Below are 9,294 nucleotides of genomic sequence, written 5' to 3'. Positions count from 1 at the left end.
TGACCTTTAATTTTTGCTGCACAATAAGTTTGATTTAAAAACTTGCAGATTCATATAACTTTTTTCTGATCCACCTGATTTTTTTTCGCTGTCATTTATCAGTTATAATGAGGTATGTTTTTAAAATAATTATGACAAAAATTACAAAACAATTTATAAAATCCAATTAGTGCATCTGTATATTATGCTTGGGCTGAAATGCTATAAGTAATTACACATGAGTACAGTCTAATAGCCGATTATTTATGTTGCAGAACACAATTTATTAATTTGAAATTAATATTTAAATGTTTCTACTTTTGTTTTCCTGTAGGTATTTTGTCGTTTTGCAATGTTCTATGCAGAAGCTCAGTGCATTCATTTTTAAAACTTTATAAGGATATACCTATTCCAGCACACTTACCATCCTGCTCCAGCAGGGGAGCCAATAGATATTGCAGTAAAACTTTGCCAATATTCCCACATATTGACCATACAGAAGAAGATACCACCAAGTTGTTACGCCTAGCGCTCCGGGTCCCCGCTCCTCCCCGGAGCGCGTACGGCGTCTCTCTCTCCGCAGCGCCCCGGTCGGTCCCGCTGACCGGGAGCGCTGCACTGTCATGGCCGTCGGGGATGCGATTCGCACAGCGGGACGCGCCCGCTCGCGAATCGCATCCCAGGTCACTTAGTCGTTCCCGTCCCCTGCTGTCATGTGCTGGCGCGCGCGGCTCCGCTCTCTAGGGCGCGCGCGCGCCAGCTCCCTGAGACTTAAAGGGCCAGTGCACCAATGATTGGTGCCTGGCCCAATTAGCTTAATTGGCTTCCACCTGGTCCCTGACTATATCTGACCTCCTCCCATGCACTCCCTTGCCGGATCTTGTTGCCTTGTGCCAGTGAAAGCGTTTTGTGTGTCCAAAGCCTGTGTACCAGAACTTCTGCTATCCACCCTGACTACGAACCTTGCCGCCTGCCCCCGACCTTCTGCTACGTCCGACCTTGCTTCTGTCTACTCCCTTGTACCGCGCCTATCTTCAGCAGCCAGAGAGGTTGAGCCGTTGCTAGTGGATACGACCTGGTCACTACCGCCGCAGCAAGACCATCCCGCTTTGCGGCGGGCTCTGGTGAAAACCAGTAGTGACTTAGAACCGGTCCACTAGCACGGTCCACGCCAATCCCTCTCTGGCACAGAGGATCCACCTCCTGCCAGCCGGCATCGTGACAGTAGATCCGGCCATGGATCCCGCTGACGTCCCTCTGCCTTATATCTCTGATATCACCACGGTGGTCGCCCAGCAATCCCGACAGATCGCCCATCTAACCCACCAGCTGTCGGAAGTATTCACCATTGTGCAGCAACTTCAGTCGCAACTTCAGCAGCAATCATCTCCTCCGCCAGCTCCTGCACCCCTTCCGCAGCGAGTGGCCACTCCTAGCCTCCGCCTGTCCTTGCCGGACAAATTTAATGGGGACTCTAAGTTTTGCCGTGGCTTTCTTTCGCAATGTTCCCTGCACTTGGAGATGATGTCGGACCAGTTTCCTACTGAAAGGTCTAAGGTGGCTTTCGTAGTCAGCCTTCTGTCTGGAAAAGCCCTGTCATGGGCCACACCGCTCTGGGACCACAATGACCCCATCACTGCCTCTGTACACTCCTTCTTCTCGGAAATTCGAAGTGTCTTTGAGGAACCTGCCCGAGCCTCTTCTGCTGAGACTGCCCTGCTGAACCTGGTCCAGGGTAATTCTTCCGTTGGCGAGTACGCCATACAATTCCGTACTCTTGCTTCTGAACTTTCCTGGAATAATGAGGCCCTCTGCGCAACCTTTAAAAAAGGCCTATCCAGCAACATTAAAGATGTTCTGGCCGCACGAGATACTCCTGCTAATCTGCATGAACTCATTCATCTAGCCACTCGCATTGACATGCGTTTTTCTGAGAGGCATCAAGAGCTCCGCCAGGAAAAAGACTTAGATCTCTGGACACCTCTCCCACAGTCTCCATTGCAATCTGCGCCTAGGCCTCCCGCCGAGGAGGCCATGCAAGTGGATCGGTCTCGCCTGACCCTGGAAGAGAGGAATCGCCGTAAGGAAGAGAATCTTTGTCTGTACTGTGCCAGTACCGAACATTTTTTGGTGGATTGCCCTATCCGTCCTCCACGTCTGGGAAACGCACGCTCGCACCCAGCTCTCGTGGGTGTGGCGTCTCTTGATGCTAAGTCGGCTTCTCCACGTCTCACGGTGCCTGTACGGATTTCTTCTTCAGCCAGCTCTTCCCTCTCAGCCGTGGCCTGCCTGGACTCTGGTGCCTCTGGGAATTTTATTCGGGAGTCCTTGGTGAATAAATTCCGCATCCCGGTGACCCGTCTTGTCAAGCCACTCCACATTTCCGCGGTCAACGGAGCCAGGTTGGATTGCACCGTGCGTTTCCGCACGGAGCCCCTCCTAATGTGCATCGGACCTCATCATGAGAAAATTGAGTTTTTGGTCCTCTCCAATTGCACTTCTGAAATTCTCCTTGGACTACCCTGGCTTCAACACCATTCCCCAACCCTGGATTGGTCCTCAGGGGAGATCAAGAGCTGGGGTACCTCTTGCTTCAAGGACTGCCTTAAACCGGTTCCCAGTACTCCCTACCGTGACCCTGTGGTTCCTCCTGTATCCGGTCTCCCTAAGGTCGTTATGGACTCTGCCCGCCTTAAGAAGTGCCTCTCCCCCCCTCCCAGTCCAGTCAGTCAAGCCTCGGTGCCTCCTCGTGGCCCTCGTCCTGGTGTCACACTGCCCCGTGCCAGGCCTCGCCCTCTGCCCTCCCTCCCCATTCCCACTCCTGCTGTACTGCCTGCCGTTGAGGAATCCCTCCATCCTTTCCCGGTGTCCTCATCCCGGGGGGGGCAGTTACCGGACAAAGAGAAGGGGAGACCTAAGGGGGGGGTACTGTTACGCCTAGCGCTCCGGGTCCCCGCTCCTCCCCGGAGCGCGTACGGCGTCTCTCTCTCCGCAGCGCCCCGGTCGGTCCCGCTGACCGGGAGCGCTGCACTGTCATGGCCGTCGGGGATGCGATTCGCACAGCGGGACGCGCCCGCTCGCGAATCGCATCCCAGGTCACTTACCCGTTCCCGTCCCCTGCTGTCATGTGCTGGCGCGCGCGGCTCCGCTCTCTAGGGCGCGCGCGCGCCAGCTCCCTGAGACTTAAAGGGCCAGTGCACCAATGATTGGTGCCTGGCCCAATTAGCTTAATTGGCTTCCACCTGGTCCCTGACTATATCTGACCTCCTCCCATGCACTCCCTTGCCGGATCTTGTTGCCTTGTGCCAGTGAAAGCGTTTTGTGTGTCCAAAGCCTGTGTACAAGAACTTCTGCTATCCACCCTGACTACGAACCTTGCCGCCTGCCCCCGACCTTCTGCTACGTCCGACCTTGCTTCTGTCTACTCCCTTGTACCGCGCCTATCTTCAGCAGCCAGAGAGGTTGAGCCGTTGCTAGTGGATACGACCTGGTCACTACCGCCGCAGCAAGACCATCCCGCTTTGCGGCGGGCTCTGGTGAAAACCAGTAGTGACTTAGAACCGGTCCACTAGCACGGTCCACGCCAATCCCTCTCTGGCACAGAGGATCCACCTCCTGCCAGCCGGCATTGTGACACAAGTGCTCTGCAGACAGTATAAGGGAGACATAAGAGACTCAGGTGACATCTTCTCTAAGTGAATAACAGGCGACGACTTTTTTGATGAGAGTAGTTCCCTTTTTCATTTTTCCACTATTTGGCCCAGACCGTCATGAACACTTCTCCTTGCCAAGACTTATTTCCACAGAACCTGCCAGAGCAGCCAGACAAACATTTTAGGCTCCTTCCTCCAGCACAATTCACACCTCTTTACAAACTCCCCGTGTATTGCCCCACAAAGTAATATATAGATTTAGTCCCATTCTGTGCCCCCATATATATATATACTTGAAGACCCCTGTGTACCTTTATATATATATTTATACACCTCTCTGTACCATATATAAATTTGTTGAAATCTCTGTGTCTCCATATATTGTAGTTGTATGTTCCTTTGTGCCCCCATATATATTTGTAGACCCCCTGTCTTTGGCTGTGCCTATGGGCCATAGCAGTAGGTCCCCGGACTGGAGGGGCAGTGATCGGAGCACCAAAGCTGAGCAGGTGCTGGTAACTTACAGTCCCGGGCCAGCCAGTGCGTCCTCCTGATCTGCTGATTTGCTCCTACCTCACCTGCATGCACTATTTTGGGCCATCATCTGGAAAGTAAAAGTTTTCGTGGGCCCCTATATCTGGGACATCCTTGTGTCCTGAAAACAATTTTTGGACACAGAGATATCCTGTTTAGACATTGGTCTTAAAGGGGCTATCCAGGAAAAACTTTTTTTTATATATCAACTGCCTCCATTAAGTTAAACAGATTTGTAAATTACTTCTATAAAAAAATCTTAATACTTTCAGTACTTATGAGCTGCTGAAGTTGAGCTATTTTCTGTCTAAGTGCTTTCTGATGACACCTGTCTCGGGAACTGTCCAGAGTAGAAGCAAATCTCTATAGCAAACCTCTTCTTCTCTGCGCATTTCCCGAGACAAGCAGAGATGTCAGCAGAGAGCACTGTTGCCAGACAGAAAAGAACAACTCAGCAGCTGATAATTATTGGAAGGCTAAGATTTTTTTAATAGAAGTAAATTACAAATCTGTTTAACTTTCTGGAAGCAGTTGATATATATAAAAAAAAAGTTTTTTCGTGGAATATCCCTTTAAATCCTGATCGCGGGTAGCGAGCGACATTGGTTGTCTTACTTGGTACTGCCTGTACCCCCTGATCATAGGATGAAAACATCACAAATAACATATCTAAAAACTATGTCTTACAGAGGAAATCTTCTCAGGGAAGGAAGATTTGGGCAACAGCATGTATGTTTGCACTATTTGTATTTAATTTCATGTTGTCTAATAAACTCTAAATTAACCCGAAACAATGGAGTGCTGTTGATTATCTTTGCTTTATCCATAGTGGTAACTTGAGACCTGATGTTTACCAGGCATGACTTGGCAGTGGCTATGGGGCATTCTCCAATGAAGTCCTTTACATTCAACGAGGGTCATGAGTGTAATTTTTTCCCCCCATCCACCATGGAAGTGTTGAAGAATAGAGCAGAATAGAATTAACAGCAACAGTCACAAGGTAAAGTAGACAAAGCACATATTGATATCAGATGGTGAGAAGAACTAGATGGCAACTCACCATTTGATGACTCGAACAGGAGATGATAAAGATAGAACAAATCTTCATCATCATAGAATTAAACAGAAGATGAAAACAAGCAGACAAACAAAGGCCCTAAATAACACTCCCTAATCCTTCCCTGGACCTTCCATTAGCTAAATTAAGAAAATTAAAGCTCACTGTCCCTATAATATCCCTGCAATAGCCCTAGACTTAATTATGCCAAAAGGAAGGATAAGCAAAACAATGGAAGTAGCAAGGAAAAGAATGATGAATGACTATATAACTTTCAAATACCAATATTAAAAAACACTAGGGAATCAAGAAAAAAATCTAGAAACTAAGGCAAGAATTTGGAAATAGACAGATACCAGATACAAATTTTGGACCGACTTTGAGCATTACATATGTTATAGTTTGCAAAACATGTAAGTTCCTGGGTCCTTGTAAAGGCTAACTTGAAAAGTTCTACCGAAATGTTCAGAAATGAGCAATCAAAGATTATCTGATCCATTTCTCTGGAATTAGGCTATGAGATGTGTATTGACAAAAGCATCCATAGCAGAAATCTTAGGCTGAGGCCCAGATTTCTGTCGAGGAGGTACAGTAACTATGTTGGGGCATCCATACAAGGATGAGCCCCATTCAATGACCTCCCCAGAGCCTCTGGTTGTTTAGGTCTCACCTCTGTCCTTCTTGCTTAATTTCACAGTCCCATTTATTTCCCACTCCCCTTTACATCTAGTATATTAAGGCGAGGTATAGACCCAGGCTCCTTGACTATATAGGGCCCATGAAATCCTGACGACTTCCTTGGTAAATACTGGGAATAATAACATGTCTTCTACTACATTGTTTGCCTGTACATACTATTACATACTTACACCTATTGCTAATTTTTATCATCCATGTATATTTCTGAGAGCACCAAGTTGATTCTTCCTCTGCTCCCATGAACTGAACTCATTGACATTTAGAGCATTACACATTTAGTACTTGGCTATGTTTCCAATCCAGTGAATATGTTCCATTTTCAGAGATACACCAGGATATTAAGGTGAAGCAGAAAATCTTAGTGCATGGTTGCTTTAATGCCAGTTATTCTAGTATATGACTGTGATACGCTGCTTCTCCATGTGGATGAGATCATTTCAAAATGCAGTGGCTAATGGCAGCATGATTTTACAGCTAAAACAGTAGTATACTAGACAGAACATTTCCATGTTTTATAAGACTTCTTGTCCAGGATATAAACTGCTAATCTTGGGCGCTAAGTCCTGTCTTAAAATATAGACAGTAAAAGAGAAAATGTGAAAAAATCTTTAAAAATATGTTTAACATAAAAAACTAGATATAAATAATAATATTTTTTTCTGATGACACATTTCCTTTAAATGAAATAACATTACTACAGGCAATAACAATGCCTACAGATGCAGTGCATATTAATGGGGTTATCCGGGATTTGAAAAACATAGCTGCTATTTTTCAAAAACAGTGCCACACTTGTTCTTAGTTTGTTTTTGGTTTTACAACTTGGATCCATTCACTTCAATGGAGCTACTCTGCAATAACTCACATAAACTGAAGTCAAGAGTGGAGCTGTTTCTTAAATAATGCAGTTTTTCTAATCCTGGATAATCTCTTAAATTGATTGTCCAGTGAAAAACCCCTAGGTCCTGTCAGGTTGAGTCCCTCAGTGACGTGGGGGCTCCCCTGCAAGGTCTCCCCCTGTTGTTCTATAATGTTGTGTACATCACTTTAATGCCTAGACAGCATCCTTATGTATAGGTAGTACAAAGGATCTGTGGGAGATCTCAAGGACCTGTGTAAGTCTGTCACATGTTATGCAGTCACATGATTTTTTGTCACATGTTCTCCCAGAGAGCACCAGCTTAACCTATGACCCGCAGCTTGGCAAATGGGCTTTAGTCCAGCCCCCCACTATATAAAGGGGCGGCCATTACAGTTCAGTCTGTCTTCGATCTCAAGTCATTGCTGGGACAGCAACCACCAGAGATCTCAGTGCAAGTGATCAGCATCTGGAAGACCCCAAACGCTACAGTCATTCCAGTAAGTCTCAAGTCTATGTCTGCTGTCACTACAAGTATTAAAGTACTGCATATAGTCAATTCAAGTCTAATCTCAAGTCAAGTTAACTACAGGTATGTAGTGGAATAGAATAAAGTCAGTGCAGGCACTGCACGCTATCTGGTACTATCAGTCTTAGTGTGGGAGTTAGTAGACGGTAGAGGCAACAGCTATTGGGTGGTGCTCATTTGTGAGAAAAAGCAGCATGTGAATACAGTTCAATATAGAAGAGGACAAAGGCACTCACCCAGCGCTGTGAAAAAACGTCTTCTTTATTGCGTATGATGCAGATGCGTATGACGCAGGATAGCGGCGGCTTGCCGCAGTGAGCGCAGGACACCAGTGTGTAAGATTGCTGGTGACAGCTGTTTTCTTCCCAGAGGAACTTCAACAGACTTGTTTCTGTTGAAGTTCTGTTGAAGTTCCTCTGGTAAGGAAACAGCTGTCACCAGCAATCTTACACACTAGCGTCCTGCTTTGATATGCATCATATGCAATAAAGAAGAAGTTTTTTCACATCGCTGGGTGAGTGCCTTTGTCCTCTTCTATATTTAACTACAAGTATATTGGTCCTGCAAGCTGCGAAGTCCTCTGGGTCCTGGCCACCTCTCTGGGAATTCTGGCCTTCACTGTGAAGATAATTTCACCTATCTTTTTCTCAGTAAAGCCTCCGTTTGACCATAACAGGTTGTGGACTTTCATTTCACTTCTAGCAATTGGCATAGAGGAGAATCCGGGCGTGTCGTGTTCCGGAACCAGAAAACCACACTGGCGTCACGAACACTAGGGGTTAATACCATCCAGCCCCCGGGGTTAATACCATCTGATCTCACCACTCACACCGCTACACCCGTGGTCCCGCCATACACCCGTGGGTCACCATAATCTTGGCATCACAAACAGGATACAGGTGTGTGCCTTAACCACTCAGTCACCTATTCAAATCAAGTCAGACCACCTATTAACAGTATGTGGGTGTGTTCCGAAGGCTAGTTGCCGCAAGTCCTACCCCCAAGTCTGAATTGTGTCTAATACCGTATTGGCGCATGTCTTTGCAAAAAAGTGTGCGCCAGCAAAGTGTACGGGACTGTGTCATTGAAATAATGTGTTGCAAATTTATGTGCTGGTGCTGAAGAAGTAGTGGGGGAGGTGAAAATTACAGTATTGTCGGTTGTGACAAAGTCTGCAAAAGTTTGAACAGAAGTCATGTTGCACCCTAAAATGTCTGTTGTACCTGCAAGGGTTAACCTCTTAAGGACTCAGGGTTTTTCAGTTTTTGCACTTTTGTTTTTTCCTCCTTACCTTTTAAAATCATAACCCTTTCAATTTTCCACCTAAAAATCAAAATTATGGCTTATTTTTTGTGTCACCAATTCTACTTTGCAGTGACATTAGTCATTTTACCCAAAAATTCACGGCAAAACGGAAAAAAAAATCATTTTGCTACAAAATCGAAGAAAAAACACCATTTTGTAACTTTTGGGGGCTTCCGTTTCTACGCAGTGCATAGTTCAGTAAAAATGACACCTTATCATTATTCTGTAGGTCCATACGGTTAAAATGATACCCTACTTATATAGGTTTGATTTTGTCGTACTTTATACGAAAATTTATACGTTTAAAAATGTCCTCTTCTGACCCCTATAACTTTTTTATTTTTCCACGTACAGGGCGGTATCAGGACTCATTTTTGCACCGTGATCTGAAGTTTTTATCGGTATGATGTTTGTTTTGATCGGACTTTTTGATCATTTTTTATAAATTTTTTAATGGTATAAAAAGTGACCAAAAATACTTTGGAATTTTTTTGCGTGGATACTTTCACTTTCACTTCAGACACGGTGGTCAGCTTTGATCGCCGCCTCTGAAGGGTTAATACAGGGCATCACCGCGATCGGTGATGTCCTGTATTAGCCTCGGGTCCCGGCCGTTGATATCCGCCGGGACCGACCCGATATGACGTGGGGACACCACGTGACCCCGCGGCATATCGCG

Source organism: Hyla sarda, chromosome 5 (genome assembly GCF_029499605.1).
Source record: "Hyla sarda isolate aHylSar1 chromosome 5, aHylSar1.hap1, whole genome shotgun sequence".
Lineage (NCBI taxonomy): Eukaryota > Metazoa > Chordata > Amphibia > Anura > Hylidae > Hyla > Hyla sarda.
This window is presented reverse-complemented; position numbering follows the sequence as displayed.